Raw genomic sequence first — 21,199 nt, forward strand, 5'->3', positions numbered from 1 at the left:
CACGGAGGCTGTGTCCAGGTCAGGATCCGTACGGCCTTTATGAGGCTTCATGAAACAGAGTCCTCATTTTCAGAGACCACTGGATGGTACTCTTGGCTCCATTTGAACAACCATTTACAACCACATGAATTTTAAAAGACCCATAGTGTATAGAAAGGCGGCAGATTCCACAACAAAGTCACCAAGTTGGCAATGCTGTCTCCAAGTTCAGGGGACTGGGATTATGAGTCTTCTTCTGGATTGAAACCATGAAATTAAAGAGAACAATAGTCAAAGAACAATGTTACAACGACAGCTCCTGGAATTGACTCATTGACACCTGTGGAGATCCGATGCTCCACACTGAAACTACCATATTTTAGTCTTTGATGGCTGATGATATAGTTCCATATAACTTGAGTGTTTCAGTGCTTTTGCGGTTTTGTCTGGTGGGAAAAAGATGTACAGACCTCAGCCAGGACGATAATCTGCAGTGGGTGGAAACAAAATGTGAATGTTCAGTCGTAGTTCCGTGTCAGAACAACCATGAGGTGTATGAAAACCATATCAGCTTCAGTCACTAGCGGGAACAGAAACAATCCAGAAACTCTTGAGCACATTTGAATGCAGTCTAAACACGAAAAAGATCAGTAGTTGCTTTTAAACTGCTCCGTGTTTAAAGCCCATCTTAACTTCCCTCCAGGACTGATGTAATCACTTGTTTCAAGTGAAGCGTGAAAAAAAAAATCTAAGATTTCCATGAAGAAAAGCGTGACATGAACTCTCTTCAAGATCAAGAGTCCTGGCGTTCCAAATGAAATATGTATGTACGGGCAAAGACATTTAACGGCTCAGTTCCACTCGGCTGTGTTGAATAGAAAAGCTGCTCAAATTACATCACACCCTGAAAAGCTTGAGCATGGATCACTCGCAAATGCCATTATATTTGACTGTGCAGAAAACCACTAAAGCGCTGTCCTGAATACTGCAGCTGAGAGACTGCCCCACCAGACCTCTATTTAACCTGACTCCTTTCTCTGACTTTTTCTTTTCAAGGTCAGTCCTTCTGACGAGAAGTCAACTGTGTTGGAAATACACCTCCCGTATATCTCCGCACGTCCGTTCACTCGTGAGAATGACTACCAGGAATCCAACAAGTTCGATCCAAGACATGTATTCCCTGACAGAGGAGTCTAATACATACACAGAATTATGGCTCAGCAGCTACGCTTGACTTAGCCTTAGCACTCGTCCAGTAGAGCGACAAAAAACTGTCTGCGGTCTTGACCCCTTTATACACAAAAGTTTCTCTACGAGGGCTCCGTCCTTGTCCGATTGGTCCTCAGCTGTTGACGCTAGTCCCGGTCGCTGGCTCCTTCATAACCATGGCAATGATCACAAGGCACACTCCCCTCCTCTGGACCCAGGTGGCTCTTATCAGAACCAGCTCCTTCCAGCTCCGGAGAAGATGGTACTTGCCAGCCTCCTCCGTCTGACCTTGCACCCTCGAATGAGTTCCAATGTTTGTTCCTCCAGTGTGGTTCACTCCCTCCATTGTTCTCCACCAGTAACTTCAATTTCTCACACACACTCAGCCACACTGCCTCATCCAGCATTCTTCTGTCTGTGAAGAACTTCTTTATTAGTCGCACAAACAATTCCAACAATATTAATATTGTATAATAAATTCACAACTCCCATTAACTCAAGAGATGAGCAAGATCCCACACGCACTGCTGAAGGCTGCCTTCAGCGTGGCATCGGATGCTGATGTACACTGGTACTCTGGTGCAATAAGCCATTTAAACTCTGGTGCAATAAGCTATTTTAACTCTGGTGCAATAACTTATTTTAATGTAGTTTAATTTTTTTTTTATTCTCTGTGTGATGCTCTTCCTGACCGCATGCCCTTTCTTGCCTCCATTGCTGCTGGAAATGTAAATTTCCTGGAGGGAGTCATCCCAAAGGGATCAATAAAGTCTAGTCCAAGTCCAAGTCTAAGTCTACACCCAACGTCAATATATTATGGCATGGGAGTGAGGACGGGTTGTCTGGTGAAGTCATTACTAGTGATGGGTAGATGAGGTATCGTGAAACAGTATTGCAGGGCTGATGAAACAGTGCCTTAATTTTCAGAGGCCACTAGATGCCGCTCTTGGTTTAGAAATGATGTGAGCTTTCGTTGAAAAGTCCAAACATTTTACAGCAGACAGCGCCATCTGGTGGACTCCGAAATTCAGGCCACTGTTTTATGAAACCTCAGCAACATTTCAGTTCTCTTCAATTCTCTGTCATGAAGCCTCATGTCGCCATCACTAGTCATTACCCCTCCTTTCTTCAGTCTGCTAAAGCTCTGTGTATGTTCAAATCAAAATAAACTGTGGTGTAGGAAGCACATGAACAGGACAATGCCCGCCCCTTTTTTGGACAGCTGAAGAAGTTGACTGAGTTTCATGGTGTTCAACAGTGTAGTGGCAAGCTCCTGTTCAATAGGTTATACAAATGTAAAAACCCCTGAGGATGAATAATAAATAAGTCTGGTTGGTTGCTTCACGAGTGGCAAGAATTTCTGCGTTCAGATCTTTGGTGAAAAAATAAATGAACAAACCAATAAAAAAGAATAATGAATACTTGCCAAATCCATGTTCAGTCACACAGTTTTAGATGAGATATCCTTTATTTGTCCCACAGTGGGGACATTTGACAGATGACCCCATGTCTCATCTGCATGGACGTTTCCCCCGTGCTTCCTCATTATGTCGTCTTTCACATCACTGAAGAAAATACTCCTCTCACAACTTGGGCTGTGCATTGGCAGGTATCTTGCATGCGTATCCTGATACAGGCTTGGTGACACGATACGTTGCAATATATTGCTAAACTGCGAGTTCAGCAATAAATATAAGGCGGGAAATTAGACAATGCTGTGCAATGGTGATGCGTTGGTGAGGTATCATGAAACAGTGCTGCGGGATTGTTGAAACAACACAGCAGACAGCGCCATCTGGTGGCCTCAGGAAGTCATGCAACCCTCCACGACTGTTCAATATCATGCGCATGAAAACAAGTTTATTGTTGTGATGCCATTCAAATGACACTTTTGGTTAAGTTTCACAGTCCAACAACAAAATAACTCCAGTTACTGACATGTTCTTAGTTACGAAATGTTACTAATAAACACGTCACAAATGCAGCAGGCTGTCCGAGTGCCGATGTGTTAAATATTGATATGGAGAAATTAAAATATCACACCATATCGCATCATCAAATTTTCAGTAAAACATTTCAGTAAAAATATTGATACAGTATCGCGGAATCAAATATGGTGATATTTGAGCATATCAGTATTTTCTTCCACAGTCTTCCAGCGCAGCTCTCGAACTGCTGGGGTTTTGGACAACCTGTGCTCATCATACAGTCACTTGGAACAGCTCATTGGCAGCTCCAGAATCCACATGGCTGTTTCAGTGCCACCAGGGACGGCGCTCACGCCGAGCAGAGCGGATCTGCTCAGCTCCTCCCGACAATTAGAGGCACACGAGATGAAGAGGTTCCGCCTCCCTGAGAGGTGATGATTTATTGATGGGAACTGGAATAGGAAGAATTGATTCTGTCTCTCGCCTGAAGTGAGTGCTTGTCATCTCATCTGCTTCCAAGGCGACTGAGAGTGGAAACATTGGATGAGACCAAAAGTTTGGACAGGTGCAGAGGAGGGTGAGAGAGAGGATGAAAGAAGGAGACTAGAGTGAGGATGATGCAGGAAGAGAGGTTGAAACTGTCGGTGCTGAAAAGGAAGTAAGAAAGTGCGGATGAGAGTCAAGGTCCTGGAAGTAGGAGGAGAAATTGAAGGTACGTGCAATTTGAAGATGAGGGAGGAAGATGCTGGAATCATGATAGAACCAGGGCATGAGAGAAGGTGCCGGAGCAGGAGACAGTGGGAATATACTGAGCGGAGGAGGGGAGCTTGGGGGTGAGTAAGAAGATTATAAATATGAGAACGAGAGGGGGAGTCTCTCAGAGGCTGGTTAAGTGAAAATGTGCGAGGGGAAGCTTAGATCATTTCACACCCCTGCCGCACATCTAAAACCTCCCGCCATAGACGTCTGGCACCAAATCCAGCCTTCCATAGGGCAAAAAAGTCAGAGACAAGCCTGTGTTCAGACCAGAATTCATGCTTTCAAAGCCCCTCAGAGGAGGCCTGTTGTGAACATCGCTGAATTTGTATTCACACCATCACAGACAAATACATCAATCCTGATGATGACGTTTCCTCCAAAGCGATGGATTTGAACGGCGCGCTCCATGTTTAGCTCTGTCAGAAGATCCTGAGACACGTTGACTTAACCAGAGGTTTTTGCTCATTTCCGTGGACTGTGACTGTGCGAAACGATTCGGGCTTCAGAAAAAAAAAAGAAAGAAACATCACTAGGAAATGACGGCTGAGCTGTCTTGACAGAAACGTCTCCTCTTCCTCCCACGCAGTTTTGGTATGGTAATCGCACTGCACGTTGCCGTTCCATTTTTACCTCAGTGAAACCTGACTTGCTCCCTGAGAAACACTATCACAGTGTTCAGTCCTCGCTAAATGGTGGGCCTGAATCTGATGTAGTTGCTGAGCCACACTTTTAATTACACTGGAGACTGTCGGGGCCACTGTCTTCTCTGATGTTTGTGACAAAAGACAAAGCTGCTCCGACTCAATGGTTGGCATGGTAACGGACTTCTCCACTCGTGCCACCCATCCTCACTGGCAGGGGTTAATATATTGGCCATACTGTCACGGAGGGCGGCTCGATGGAGTGAAAAAGGTTTTCCTGCCTGTCCAGCGTGGCTTGGGTCTTTCTTTGAGGGGCTTTTCACACTGCAGATTTGGTCTCTGGTGGAGTGAGTCCAATTCGCCCCCTGCTCAAAGACGTCTCGAGGAAGTCGTCATCAGCCAGGTGACCCGAGGGCTGTTGTAGAATCATTTGACATGTGTTTGGGACAGGTACAGTGGTCAGTTAAATGACAGCGTTTTTCAGTATCAATGGAAGGTTGAACAGATATGTCCACCCCCTCTGTATTCCAAACATGCCAGAAATGGCTGCCTTGGGGTGAAGACAGGACTATCCGTTTTGTCTGGTCCCGTGTCTTCTCTCGACCAACACAGACTGCACTTGGGTCCATTCATCCGCCATCATGGCAGGAGGGATGATACATGCGGCGGAGTAGGTGCGAGAGACGCCAGAGAAAAAGGATGGTTGCAGCGCAGGATTCAGAGACTACAGGCGAGTCAGGTGAAGAAACTAAGTAACTATTAAGTCAGTGAAAGAAGCCTATTCCTCGTTCATCTTCGTCTGATCCATTCTGGCTAACCAGTTCCATGAAAGCAGTCACAGAATACAGTGGCTTCAAGAGGACAAATTAAGTCTCCCACTAGACGGATTCATGAGTTTGAGAAAAGATAAATATTTGCAAAAGATGCTTTGATCTTCAATGCTCTTCAAAGCTTCAATGGGTTTAATTGCTTTAATTTTATATGTATATATATATATATATTGTGAATACATTGTTATTATTCAGTTATTATTATGTTATTATTCAGAAAGGCTTTATTTCCTTTTTATTTTTTTACACATTATTTCACACAATTCATTCCTCATTGTGAATTATGCAAATTGTTAAATTCTGAAAATCTACTTTTGCATCAAGAGACACGCAAGTAGATAAATCTCAACTCTGGTTCTTTATTATTCATGATCTGTTCTCTTATTCATCTCACACACACACACACACACACACACACACACACACACACACACACACACACACACACACACACACACACACACACACACACACACACACACACACACACACACACACACACACACACACACACACACACACACACACACACACACACACACATACCACTCTCTACATTCTTGTTACAGCCTCTAGAACAGTCACTTTTGTTCGCTTTGCTTTCATTTCACACTGCATGCGTAACATTTTCTGTAAGATGGCTGCAAGATTGTACATGTGTGCATCTTGTCAACTTCCAAGTAGTTCTGAAAATCCCCCCCTCAAAAAAAAAAAAGAAATATATATATATAAAAAACAATAACCCTTCATATTATTATGATGAATCCTTCGTGTCTGCATGAAGAAAATGATTATTTTCAACAGGCCTGTTAGCAAGAGAAAAGACGGCGGGCAGCTTCTGAGCAGAGATCATTGCACGGAGCTGAACAAAGCTATCCATGACCTCTGATCTAAAGAATGCCTCCATCTCCAGGGAGCACATTTAGCTCTGGTTCTGTCAGGTGTCGTTGGCCTGGTGTGGATCGCCTCCTCATCTTGGTGCTGCATTGATCTCTGTCACACCTGGCCTCGGCTGCTCAGGCCCTGAATCAGATGTCACGTGGCTCTGGCTTTGGTGTTACGTATGAAACACTTGGAACCCTGGTCTCTCATGTTCGTACAGCTTTCTGAAGCTGGCTCGCTGTGCTTGAAAGAATCTGGCATTTGAAGAAACTAACATGACCCTGGCCGCATGCAGTGCCTTTCAGACAGCTCGCAGAAGTTGATAAAAGCTACTTTGTACTTCAAAGTATAGAAACATTTTTATGTTATACTTGCAATTTACTGTGAAAGCAGGACGTTGCCTAAAGACGTGCGGGGTTAGACATCTATTTTTGGAATCAGACGGAGGAGTTCATTGTCCTTTTAGAGTAGGAACTTGTTTGTGATGTGAAAGGAAGTGCCCTCCTGAAGGCTAAACAGTTCTGCTTCTGACACACTTTAGGAGAGACTGAGCTCAACTGCAGTGAGGCCTGAGAACAACAAAACTGAAGCCATAATGTGTGAATTGCTTTTGCCACTCACCAGTTCCACAGTACGATCTGCAGGAGGAGAGAAATAATGAATGCCTCGGAAAATCAGAATCAACATCAGAATGACTTTATTTATCCGGGGGAAACGGCTCTTTGTTAGAAAAACTCAGACGCAAAATAAAAGAGAATAAAGAAACAAAGAGGATTCAATGTTACTCAAGAAACATATGAAATAAAAATGAAAACATACAAATACACACTAAGATCACAACAGAATGGAATACAAGAACCGTCTGAACATATTTACAGTGTACACAGTGTATATACTAAAATAAATAAGATTAAAAATAGTCATTGAAAAGATAATGTGGTTGCAAAAATCAGGATGTCGGTGACAGTAGTTCTTCTGCAGCGAAGAATGTCCCTCAGGAGAAACATCTCCTCCTGGTCATGTGACTTGTTTAGCAGCGTTCCTCTTGTTCTCTTCACGCATGAGAGAAACTACACAGGAGACGGCGGCACCTTCTGATGTGTTTTGATGCTGGTTCTGCGTGTTGGTGGCAGAGGAACTTTTTCTCTCTGGACTGTTTGTTCACACAGGAGGATGGCAATTGCTGATGCACTTTCAGGATAACAAGCAGTGTTGTTTGAAATGCTGAAACACCACAATACAGAACGGCACTGCAACACGTAATAAAGGCACAAATGGCCACGAGCTACAGCAGCACTGAATCCTCTAATAAATGTTTATCATTTTCAACACCATGAACTCATGACAGTAGATGAGGTGATGGTCATCAAACAATTTTGAAGGGTTCATGAGGTTTCATGAAACAGTGTCCTGATTTTCAGATGGCGCTCTTGGTTTAGAAAAGATGTGAGGTTTCATTGAATGAGTTGTTCAAGTAAGACAGTGCCATCTGGTGGCCTATGAAACTCAGGACACTGTTTCATGAAACCACATCTACCCATCACTATTGGTGTGTAGTCACCACAGACATCGACGAAGACCAAGGAAGTCACAACCACAGTTACGCGTCTCAGTTGTACATAATGTTATTAGCCACGTAGCTGAAGCTCACGCAGCCGCACATCACCCAGTCTGATCATAGACCAGCTACACGGCTACATGGAGCATGGTCCAGCAGTTATCCAGGTCGTGTAGTCCGACGAAGAGCAATCCGACTTGTTCAGTTGTTCCGGGCTCAGCTGCTTATATGCATTTTAAAAGTCCAAACTTCGCCAGACTAACGGAATAATTTGGTTTCCTGTGCCGTCCTGTTGTGACTGTGCTCACAAAAAGGTCATGGATCACTATAAAGAACGGTTCACTGAAGATTCATCTCAATATTGTGATGACCATTACACAAGTACTAACTAAGAACTAACAGGCTTTAACCTTGTTTTACTCGGTCTGATTCTTGGACTTATTCAGCAGATCAGGACTGACAGTTATTTAAAATGCTAAAGAAACTTGAGAATTATGACTCATCGCAGGTGCAGTGATTCAAACCTGTGTGCGATCCATTCTGTTATATTGTTTAATTTACACGTTTGTATTTGGTTCCCTGTGTCCATTCTGAGTCACGCTCTCATAGCCGCTTGAATAAAAGCCACGAACGGATCCAAAAGTCAATGGAGGACCATGAAATTACAGTCATGAGCGTCTGTGGAGCCAATTTCAAGGTTTCTGAACCTATGTTAGCGCTTTAATAGTTTTAAAGTGTGACCTCCATCTCTGCCTCCAGGGTGAAGACATGATCATTTAAAGCTTCTGGTAATGCTCCTCTGATCAGTTGTTATATTTGAGATTGAGCATCTTCAACATCATTTTGCGAACAACCATGGATAATCAATAATCCACGCTCAGCTCAACGTTCATAGAAATGTCTGGGTTTGATCAGCAATTATGAACACTGTGTTGTCGAGATCCTGCACGAGAGGGAGAAGGTGGAATATACTCATTTTGCTACCATGAAAAATATTTCCTGGATGATGCTTGAGGGTCTGCCTCGGAGGAGATGTCACTGCTGGAGAAACAAGAGTGAAATGAGGAATTAAAATCTGATCAAAATCACAAATTTTACTATTGAAATGTGAAGAATCAAGCACCAACTCCTTGTTCCTTACTGTTTGCTATTACGTTGTACAGTTCCCACTTTAAAATGGTCAGTAGTGCAAATCTTTTTCCCACATATGCAAACTAAAACTTTGCTCAGCTTTCATCAGACGCTGGTTTGGAAAAAACAAACAAAAAAAACAAAACAGTGACTAGTGCAGCGTCACCCGAACACTATACGGTGGCAGACATAAACAAACATGGCTGACCGTGAGATCCATCTCTCTCCAGGCTTCTGACACTCTACATCCCGACACCGTGGAACACATCAGCCATTACTGTTACTACTGGAGAGAAATCTGAGTTTTGTCTTAGTCGGACTACGTGACCTGGATAATGTGGTTAAGAGCTGGACTAAACCAGCATGCAGCCCAGTAGCCGACCCGACTGGGTGATGTGTGGCTGCTAAACGAATCACGGTCTAATGATGTCTAAAAACCTTCTATGCAATGGAGAAGTGGTGTGTGTGTAACCTGATGCAGTGTGTGTGTGTGTGTTCCTGTCTGCGGTGAACACCTAATGTCGCTCGAGACAACGATGCTCTGCAGATGTGTAGATTTGTCTTCAACGTCCTTCACTCAGGTCGTTTTGATCGCCAGTTCAAGACCTGATTCCTTGGTTTAAGGAGATGACATAGCTTCAGACACCCCACATCTATCTTCATTGAATACATGGACAATGCAACGGAGGAAGTTGTTGACAACAGCTCCAGGACAGTGGCGGCGTCTTCGCTCCGACGTGCTGAATCTGGCCCTCTGAAATCAAACTCGTTCATCAGTCAGCAGGATTGCTGTCGACTGAGACAGAACAGTCTCAGGGCGGTTTCACACTGCGCACGCTGTCTTGAGACAAACCGTGTTCAGCTCAGAAGTCCGACATGTGAACACAAGTGAGTCGGGTTTTGGCCGTGGACTTCATCCTGGCTGGAGAACTGCACCTTGTCTCGGGAAACTCTCCACTGAGGTTGAGCTTCTCACCTCAGGCGACTCACCTCAGGCGACTCCATGCCGGAAACAGCGCGACTCCACACAAACATGATAGATGCCAAGCAGCAAAGGGTCTGATCACTGTCTTGAACATCGTTCAAAAACAACTTTGCAAACTCCCTGAACACTGAGGTGTGCAGCTGGGAGCTAGGGATGCTAGGGAAAGGGAGCAGCGGTCCAGGACTCGAGATGTGTGCGGGTGTTTGATGAATCACGTGTTTTTGCCTTCAGTAGCCTGGTAAACATTTGATGTTATTGGCAGACAGATTTGCTTAAATGAAGAATGCTGTGCTCTACCGTAACTTTTTTCACTGCTGTGATCCTGCAGCTGCCTGCATGAGGACAGCAAAGAGGAAAGTTCACCAGACTATTCACTGATCCTTTCTGACATCAGGATCTGTCCATCACTGATAAACATCTTCTCATTCGTCAGGAATCTCTCTCACTGTGTTCTACGTGTTGAGAGAGCAGCGAGGATCAATCAAGACGCTCCGTATTACGCAGCTTGTTTCTGCTATTTCCTTGTAAAATAAACACAACAAGACCCTTTCATGTTTAGTTTTGGCTGTGAAACACCACACTCTGTCAAGCTGAGGGTGGTAAATAGGCTGTAGTGCGGTTGATGACGACTGCCTTGAGACGGGCTTCGTTGTGGGTCACAAACCAGCTATTTTGCGCAGTGAGCCGCCTGCTGAGGAGGAAAAAAAAGGACATCAACTGTGGCACAGAGGGGGGAGGCTGCACAGCAGGGGGCGAATCATGCTTCTCTTTACTTCCTGTCAGCTTCCAGTTCTTGTCCTCTGTGGTCAACCGGAAGGACCGAAGAGCTCAGGGCACCACCCCTACACTCTGCATGTAACTGCAGTCGATGACAGGGAGGTAGAGTGAGATTCGTGTCTGTCACCGTCTGAGTAATGTGCCTGTCCAGCTGCTGCGTGCGGCAGTAACAACGCTGCAAAAAAAAAACAAAAAAAAAAAAAAAAGCACGTAGCCCCCTCTATAATGCCACCCTGGACAACTTTGACAAAAAAAACAGGTCCTCATTCATGTGGTAGAAATTGATCTTCTTCAAATGAAGAAAATAAGTGACGCGAAAATGAGTTTCCAAAAAAATGTCTGAAGCCTTGGTCTTTATGTCCATCCTCTGTAAATGTGTGTACAAAATCCTTTTCACGGTTCCAAACCCGAGCCTTTTGTGCGCGGGGCTGATTACAGCAGGTTCAGCTTCTAGGTGGACTCACAAATGAAGCGGTTGTGTGCGTGGAACGGAGAGAAGGGTCTCAAATGAAACCTCTGTTTCTGTAAATTAACCCAGAATCCCTTTGTCTTCAAGGCGATGACCTGTGAATCTGCAGGTGTTTGGATGCTCGTGACGTCCTGCAGAAGAGAGGAGCGATGGCGAACCACCTTTGTGTGCCGTCGGTGTGTGCGTACCAATTTGCATTACAAAACTCTGTGGTCCTCATTTACACATATTATCAACGAAGTGAATTAGGGAAACAGATGATGCAGTGATAAAACCAGCCCGTAAAATGGAGATGAGGAGCCCCTCTCAGTGTTGGCGATGCGCCAGCCCACAGTTAGATCAGACTCAAGTTTGCTTGGATGTATGTGGGAGTGATCTGGAAATGTTGTCCGGGTTCAGAATTGAGAGTCAAAAAGAAGTGATTCCTCACCAGCGTATAATAACCAGAGGGGTGCGGGGTGTATTGTTGGAGCATAAATCACTCGCCCTTTTGTTCTCTGTGTGGTTGCCAAGTGAGAAGTGCCACTGCCAAAGTTTATATTAAACAGTCGCCACACAGGGAGGAACCAGGCTCCCTCCAACCGAGGGAAGCACCACGCTGTCACTGATCCTGCAGATTAACCCAATCAGTACGGAGAAAATTCAATAACTGACCTTATCTGCAGGTATTTTTCTAACACTTTTAATGAAAAACAGTTATACAAGCTTTTCAAATGCAAATCACATCTGATAAAGCCTCACTATGCCGACCACTTAGGCTCCATCCACATGGATCCGCACAATTTCCTATGAACACATTTTCCTTCCCACTTTCAAAAAAGTACTCAGCAAAAACGTTGCTGCCGTCCACCAGAAAAAAGAAAATATGTAGTGCATATGCCAGGACTTTAGTGGCGCTGCAATGCTCTAGCAACAAATAAGTTGAAGTGACAGTGGATGTGCAAATGAAGTTTGTGCTCATTTTTAGCACTGGATATCTTAAACAAATTGATCGATAAGAAACACATTTGAGCTGCGATTACAGCCGAACTACAAGTGGTCGGAGATACAAGAGAGGGGGCAGGACCCTAGTTTCAGCAGCTCTGTGGCCATAATAAAAGCTTGCCAACTCGTGTTTGTGACTGGCTTCTTTGTAGAGCGTGTGCTGTGTGATGCTTCGCCATCATCATTGTCTCTTCAGAGACGAGGAAGAACCAGTGGATCAGATGAACACCTCATAAAGTAATGTAATACACTATAGCTGGTAATATGAGTGAATTTACTAACGTCTCCTCTTTTACATCTCTGGCCATTTTCAAGCTACAACCTTTTGAAATAGTGATATCAAAGTGGAATATTTCATCTAACAAACTGGCACCCAAAGGGTTAATCTTGCATTGAGCGAGATCCTCACTCTGATATTGAAGTGTCCATTGAATCTTATTGCTCTCATGCAGGTCTCATGAAGCTCATGTGACCCTGGCCCTGGTGACTTTTGTCTTTGTTGGGTATTGGGTGAGGGCGCTATGGTCACACTTCCCAACGTGGGTATATTACACCACAGGAGTGAGGGTGTGTTGTACCAAAAGATACGCTGATCAAAATTGCAACCGTAGACCACTGTCTCAATGGGCCAAAAAAGAAACAGTCACAGAGACAAAGTGGTTAAAGAGGGTGCGCACATACCTCCTGGCTGTGCTCAGACGGATGTGTGTGTGTGTGTGTGTGTGTGTGATGGTCAAGATAGCCGCCAGTGGGGCTACATTTCTCCTGTGAATAAGTGCTGGCACGAGTATTTCTTTCAGTGGCAACAATGGCTCCGATAATAGGGCCACTTTGTCTCAGTTAGACCAACCTGCAGACACCTCTTAACTTCTTGGACAAAATAATCTGTTTTCACCTTTGGGCACAAAGAGATTGTTCTTCACCTCTGCTCCTTTGGAGGTTTGCTGATGAACCACTCACCTCTGTACGGACGACACTGACTCTATTCCCCGGATGGACCGCCCGTTATTTTGGTGGCGGAAGCGCTGGTCAGCCCGTGTTAGTTTGAGGTAGGAAGTCACTGGAACCTCTTGCAAACAGTTTGTTTCTATGCTTTCTTTTAACCTTATATATTATTCTGCGAGCCCATTCTATAGATGAAGTAGTGGCCTATGATAAGTGTTCGACCTCATGGATCAAGTGCAGTAATAGACAGGCAGTTGTGTGTTTGTTGTGCTTCCCCCCCCCCCCATCTCATCTGTTGGCATATACATTGCACAACCGCCACCATTATCTCATCATCATAGAGATGCCCGCTCCCTCTCTCTTCTCTCTTCTTCAAGGCCCATTTAACGTTACATACAGAGCCAGATACGGACGTTCCGTGCTGCATTTCTGCACGTTTCTGCAAAGCTTACGGACACAGGCCAAACAGAACAGTTCCACTGGAAACCGTGGAGGGTAGTGTTGCTGTTACTACCTCATACTTAGCTCCAATGTGACACAAAGACATAACAGTGGCGGAAAATTGCCGTCCTCTAGTGAGAGATATTTAACGGCCTCACTGACCACCGCCTCCGACAACGCTGCCTCGCTTTCCTCTTTTGTGCAAGAGGTACACTGTCAATACTTCTTCCACAGTCACCATGTTGGTTTTGGAGTGTGCTGTTGGCATAAACCTTTGACTCTGGGCTGCTCCCCCTGGTGGATATCTTGGTGAACAGCAACATAGAGATCGTATGTGATGTGTGGAAGCATGTGATCAGTGACGCCAACATCATTTGACGGTAACATTTACGTAAAGGGACCTTCAGAGTGGCCGCAACGTTTCTGTGTCAGATATGTTTTTGAATCCCTTCACGCAGTGTCCAGCTGTGGATTTTATGCCTGTGCCCTTGGCGACATCCACACCATAACATGACTCCACAGCTCACAACAATCCCATCAGAATCACACTCACAATGCATCACTATAATACAAGAAAGTCAAGCAACATCTATTTTCTGGGCCATTTGAAATCGAGTGGAATAGGAGATTAAGACCATGGAAAAGGTTTACCCACCAAAATGAGTCCAATGTTACTGTTAGATATAAACACACCTATGAGACAATAAGGAAACAAACTATGAGCCGAAAATAAAAGTGAACGGATTGAGCAAGGTGTGGCAAGTTTGTCTACAGCCAGATCTATCTCCTTCTTCAACTTGGGTTAGAGATGCAATGACGGGCTGTGGCACTTTGAAGGATCGGTCTCTTTCAGGACGAGGCCTCCGAGGTGGCGTCGGTGTCTCGAGATCTGACTATCGCAACTGATAGTCTCTTAGTTCACTATGGGAGATTTCACACTACCATTCTAAACAAACTAGCGGGATGTATTTTGATTAAAAAAAAAAAAATTAATTTTTAATTTTTTTTTTCTCGTCTCAGTCAATGTTTCCCGACCCTCTCCAGAGGTAGTGAAACTCAAGTTGTCTGCATGTAGCACACTGACCTCTAACAGATATATATCACTAATATATTGAATGAACAATTTGAGTCAGCAGTGAGCCTTGTGGGACCACACTCGCAATATCTTCCACTTCCACACACTGTTGCATCCTGCTCATGTAACATCAAAACCAAGTCTGTGCCTGTCCTCTAAATCCATAGCCATCTTGCTTTGTACCCAAACAGCATATTATGGTCGATTTTGTCAAATGCTTCTCAGTCACACACTTTTCGTTGTGTAACACTACAGTATTCTAGATGAATGAATCCCAGCAGGCGAATGTTTCAGACTACAACACCAAAGGAAATGCTAAAGTGATTATTCCTGATGAAAAGTAAACATCTCTGAGTCAGCAAATAGGGTGTTTTGGGCAGAATTTTTTGAAAATAAAACGCTGACTCAGCCTGCGTCGACCTGCAAACATTCCATTCTGTTTATCCCAACACAGCTGAGACTCCCAAAGCATATTTTCTGGAGGGCAGGGAGGGAGACAAAATGAGGACGCTGAGCACTGAAGGAAGTCGTGACACACTCCAGTCAAGCGGCACACATGCTGGAAGAGTTGCTTTCTTTGTGTGCTGCTTCTGATTTGGAAAGGCAGTGTGAGGGTGAGGCAGGTCTGTTTGCTGGCAATGCCACACACAGTCCTTGAAGTGCCTGCAGCAGATCGACTGAAAATAAAAGCCACGATGAGAGACAGGCCTGTTGAGCGCTGAAATGCTAGAAGGGAGCATTTAGTTTGGCCTGAACAGTTTTGAGTGAAGTGTCCTTGATCAAGCGGCGCCACGAAACTATCCCAGAATCTCCCTCCAACCTTCCACACGCACTCTAGAGTAGTTGTTTATGCAAGACTTGCGTAAAACTGCAGCGTAGATGAGACAATGTAAATGAACATTTGGCATGCTTGTGCTTGAAATATGACTCGCTGCATACAACCAGAAGTGGAAGCACAGACAGGTTTTGTTTCTTTACACTGGCCTGTTCTGTCGCTACACATGCGGTACTCAAATACAGAGGTGGAAAAAATGTTTTACGACACTGAGATCTCAATATTAATTTGGTGATGTAACGATTTGGTTCATTTTAGTTTCTGTTTTGCACTCTGTTATTTATTGACTTTGATACCGACAGTCTTTCGTTTTTTTCCCCGTAAACAAACATTTATCTATCATTTGTATTTGTCTGTATAATGCACTTTTTGAAAGCAAAAATAGAATATTTCATGACAATATTTCAGTTGTGTCAAATTTTAAATGTGTAGAAGGTGAAAATCTTTAATCTCAATGAATCTCTCTAAAGCTGAGTCAGCTGGTGATTAATGGCAAATGAATGTTCTAAATGTAGGTTAAAGCAGCATTTTTCAACCTTTTTTTTCAAACGGCTCACTTTCACGTTCATTGAAAACATCCAGAGACTCACCACCAAAGGAACCTTGGCCAAAGAGCAATTGTGCTGAGTTGAACGTCCTGCAGAAAATCCTGTTTAATTTGTGAAAATTTGTCACTACTGACACTCGGCGAGTTTGCCGTGCTATTTGCAGAAACAAATGTATTTGTTTAAACATGTTTCCAGAAAGGGGTGGGAACTATGGCAAAAATAACTCATGATTTATTGATGACGCCAGAACGACCGAGGACCTATCGGACGAGGACGGAGCCCTCGTAGAGAAACTTGTGTATGAAGGGGTCAAGACTTCAGATAGTTGTGTCGCTCTACTGGACTTCTGCCAAGTTTAAGTCAGCCGTAGCTTCTGAGCCAGAATTCTGTGCATGTATTAGACTCCTCTGTCAGGCAATGAATTCTTGGATCTAACTTGTTGGATCCTTGGTAGTCATTCTCACGAGTAAACGGAGGCGCGGAGGTACACGGGAGGTGTATTTCCAACAAGTGGCACAGCTCCCTCTGCGAAACCTCCTCTGGTGGACAAAATCCACTTTGTCCAAATCAAGTTGCGGAAGCTGTACATTGAGAAACGCAGTCATAGAAATATACACAAGAGTGAACTGATTCCAGTGAGGAACTTAATGAAGCAGGGTGTATTTGCGCGGGTTGCAAATGTCCCGTGTGGCACTGCTGTCCCGACCTCCAAGTCTCGGTGTGAGAACAGCGCTCAGTTGGGCCTGCAGCCGGCTCCGATGCGAATTACAGTCTGAATTATTTATGGCCTCAGTGTTTATCAGACAGCTTATCATTGCAGGGGGGTGCAGACCAAACTATAAATGATTCAGGGGCCGTTAGCTTCCATGCTGCACCGGTCTGGACTCTTTCTGGGAGCTGGAGAGTTATTAAAGATTTGTTTGTTCAACCAGCTTTTATGAAGCTCGTGGGAAGCTGTGAAGGCGACGGCTGCTGCCGTGGTGACTGGACAGGTTGGCTGCCGTCTAATAAAGCAGCAATTGTCCAGGTGCGAGTGGGACCTCCCATCTCAGCTGGGCGCACCATCTATCGCGTCCCGTTTAACAAGGCGAGCGCGGCCACAAGTGAGGCGGCAGGGCTTATTGTTGTGCAAAGCCTGGTTACACTGAAGGATGTTTGGCGGCCACAACACAAAGGCTTAATCACCGCAGTGCAGATCACAGGGGACGACCGTGTCACAAGACAAGGGAAGCAATTCATCATTCCAAAGTGCAGATAATAATCATACCATAGAAGCCGCTACTCTGTGACACGGAAACTCCGGTCATGGCCTCAGTCACAGAACACGAGTGAAGATAAAAGTAGTCGTCCACAGCCACATACCACGGGGCTAGTGATGGATGGATCAGGTATCGTGCAACAGCATGGCAGGGTTGGTGGTTTTCAGAGGCCACTAGATGGCACTCTTGGTTTAGAAATGATGTGAGGTTTCATTGAATGAGTTGGTCAAGTCCAAACATTTTACAGCGCCATCTGGTGGCATCGGAAAATCAGGACAGTGTGTCATGAAACCTCATCTACCCGTTACATAGAGCACTGTAGTGTACTGCCCTGAAAATAATACATTAGTTGAGGCAGGGCTACCTAAGTCATTTAAGATATGCACACTTTTTTGCCGACACCTGCACACTCAGTCTGTAGGGCAGTTGTGTATTCAACGCTGGAAACAATACGACCCATTCCCCAGACAGCAACAACAATGGCAGCACGTTGGTCGGACAAGTTGGTACAAAGATTGAGATCAGGACCGAAAACAGCATTCAGGAGCAGCTGGATGAGACACATAAGAATGCTCAAGTTTTACTGGTCTGCCAGTACCAAACCAGAGTCATCGCCAGCCTGCAGTTAAAGCAGGCATGAAGTCAGGACTGCAACAGAATGTGGTGTTACACAAGTTTCACAGCCAAAAGACAATGTGAGGTATCCAGGTATGCCAGAAAATGGTGGAAACAGCGCATACTAGGGACATTTATCCACGCTACACTCACTGGTTGAGATTACAGAGGGTCGAGCGCACAGCAGAATGACAACCGTGACAATCACACTTTGAGACAAGGTCGCAATCTGTCATCAGAACTACTCAACTCATTCCACATCAGCCACAATGTAACGCAGCCTTCTCCTGAACAGTGACAGGCAAATGCAATGTAATCCAAGGTTTGAGGTTTCATGAAACAGTGTCCTGATTTTCAGAGGCCACCAGATGGCACTGCCTCCTCTAAAATGTTTGGACTTGAACAACTAATTCAATGAAACCTCACATCATTTCTAAACCAAGAGCGCCATCTAGTGGCCTCTATAAAGTTAGGGCACTGTTTCATCAGTCCTAGAATACTGTTCCATGGTACCTCATCTACCCATCACCAGTGAGCAGCAAGAGCCAGCCACCTCTTTCAAGGAACAGCCCATAAAATGCAACCTTCTCATTCAGAGTATCTGAACTGTGTTCCTCTTGGCAGCCACCCACTCGAATGTTAATCCCTCCACTGTGTCATTCAGTTTTTCACCTCTGAGCAGGCTACTCAGACAGACTCCCTTCAAAAGTTCAATAGTGGAAGATGGGAACAGCGAGACGTTTGAGGAAAACAGACTACAGGTGTCTCACCAGCAAATGCAGACATGAGACAAGCATAAGGTGAGACTTGTCACAGCCTGTTGTGTCTCTATCAGCATGTTCAGAAAGTCCTATCCAGGAATGAGCTCCGAATCCATGAGGACAAAAAGTTAAAGTACAACAAACCACTGCATCATTGTGTCTCATTTACATGAAAGCAATGCCTCTGTTTGATTGTACCATATGGGAGGTCTGCTCCTGACAAAGGAGGAGAGGGAGCAGATGGAGACTTATGGACACAATCATTCACTGTCGTGTGGAGACAAAACAGCCCTGTGTGAGGGGACAGTTATTGTTTGTGAGCCTGCAGTTGCATATGAGCTGCTATTGCACGCAATTACATGAACACAACATTCATGAAACAGTGTCCTCATCTTCTGAGGTGGCGCTCTCACATGTACTCAAATGCAATACAGTATGTCAGGTTTGATCCAAGTGGTTGTTCAAATCTAAATATATTAAAGGACATCTGAGAAATGAAGACAATGTTTCATGAAGCCTCATCTGTTATGATTGTGTCGCCCAAATGCCTAAATGAACAAGACTCATCAGGGGATCAGAGTCACAAAAAAGAGATTTAATCTTAACAAAGAGTTCACAATAATCTAAACAAGAGATCAAAAAAATGCAAACAGAAGGCGAAGTGGGAGATCATGAGCGAGGAATCTGAAACTACAAGACACGATGATCAGGAATAAAACAAGATCACAAACGCAATCGTCCAAAGAAGCACATGAGGGAACTAAACTAAAGTCAGAGCAAACATGAAACACGCGGAGATCGGAAGCAACCAAGGATTAGAAACAACACGAACTCAGGCACCAGGGAGAATAAACCAAGAGACCAGAAAACACAGAGAGCGAGAGGAGAAGGAGACGCGGAAGCCAATTTCATAGAAAGGAGTTGATTCCATCTGGCACTCACTGCTGGAACCAAGGTGTTTAAGAAGGTGTGGGATGATAACGTGTAGATGAGTTGCAGCTGTGTGCCAAATCCAAGGTGAAGCTCCAACAAACCAGGAAAGGAGAAGGAGGCGAAGGAGGAAGTGGTGCAAAATAAAAGCGAATCATGACATCACCAGCCCATCACGGGCAAAAGTGTCACCTTGAAAAGTGTCCGAAAGTGAGGCGAAGATCTGAGGTGTGGAGCACACGGGACGAAGACGCTACAGCTACGTTCTGTCAATCCATCACAAGCAGCTGATCCATTACCTGCCTTTGTGAAGGGAACCTTGGCTGTGAGCCAATGATGCCGCAGGGTTTTCATGTGACATGGGTTACAGATTCAATGAAGCCTCGCATCGTTTCTAAACCAAGAGCGCCATCTAGTGATTTGAAAATTAGGAAACTGTTTTTCATCAACCTTGCAACACTGTTTCATGACACCTCACTGCTGTACAGTCATGACAACATACGCATGTGCTGAAGAAACATGAGAGGAACTTGCCGCATGCAGGAGAAATGATTAAAGACCTGCTGCAAAAAGTTGACACCGCAACTATTGTCTGACAGGAAATGAAACATGAGAAAGATAATATGGGCAGCAAGTCAATGAAGATTGTCTCGCTCCGTCGTGGCGGGTGTCCTGTCTTTCCTTCCCCTGACATCACTCATTCTTCTCCTTTCATTTCCTCATCATGTGCAATTCCATCCTCATTTCCGTTTGCTGTGACTCCTCCAGCACTTCCATCCTGTACTCTGCCTCAAAATCAACTTCAAAAGTGATTCCGTCCACAGAACCATCACAGTAATTACAGTGTGAAACGCATCATGTATTATTGATGACCCGATTCCTGAGGTTTCATTGTCAGCCAGAAGAAGTGGGCACCTTGTAACCTCTGGTACAAGTTTACAAAGGTTTCTGTTTAGACGTCTACATGCTTCGGAAAACATATCGCACCAAATCCAGTCCAATAGTGGAGTAAAATGTGTGTTACTGATACGTCCCCACAAAGACAGGGGTGCACACCATGATGGACAGATTCTGTTATAAAAAACACCAAAGATTGATGTTAAAAATGTCTACTCGACAGAAGTGTGTGATGCTTCTCTGTGAAGCCACTAGATGTGAGTCTTGCCACGTAGAACCCAGATCAGTGCAGCAACATCAAGGCTGCTGTCTCCAGAATCATAAGTGGCCGGTCTTCCTGAAGTTGAAAATTTAGATCGAGTTTCCAAGGAGTAAAGAGCCGAACATCGTGTGGCGTCAGTTCTTGCAGTGTAGAATCACAACCCAAATCACTTACACCTGGAAAAAGAGCATCATACCTTCTGTGTTGCACTGCTTACATTCACAGCCCCAACTCGAAAGACAAAGACAGGAAAGCGCTAACAAGTTTTATGTCTCATGTTCACTCTCCGCTGCACTGAAGTAAAGTCACTTCCCATCAATAAATTATGGATCGTATCACAATAATAGAAATAATACTGATAATACAGAACACAAAGTTCAGTTCAGGTCATAACAACATGACATGCTGAAGTAATTCACTTGAAATCCTGTTGATCGGGGATGTGACCATGAACCTGTGGTGGTTTGTTGAGGGGGGTGGAACCCAAGAGCAAAATGTC

The sequence above is a fragment of the Synchiropus splendidus genome, chromosome 1 (genome assembly GCF_027744825.2).
Source record: "Synchiropus splendidus isolate RoL2022-P1 chromosome 1, RoL_Sspl_1.0, whole genome shotgun sequence".
NCBI classification, from domain to species: domain Eukaryota; kingdom Metazoa; phylum Chordata; class Actinopteri; order Syngnathiformes; family Callionymidae; genus Synchiropus; species Synchiropus splendidus.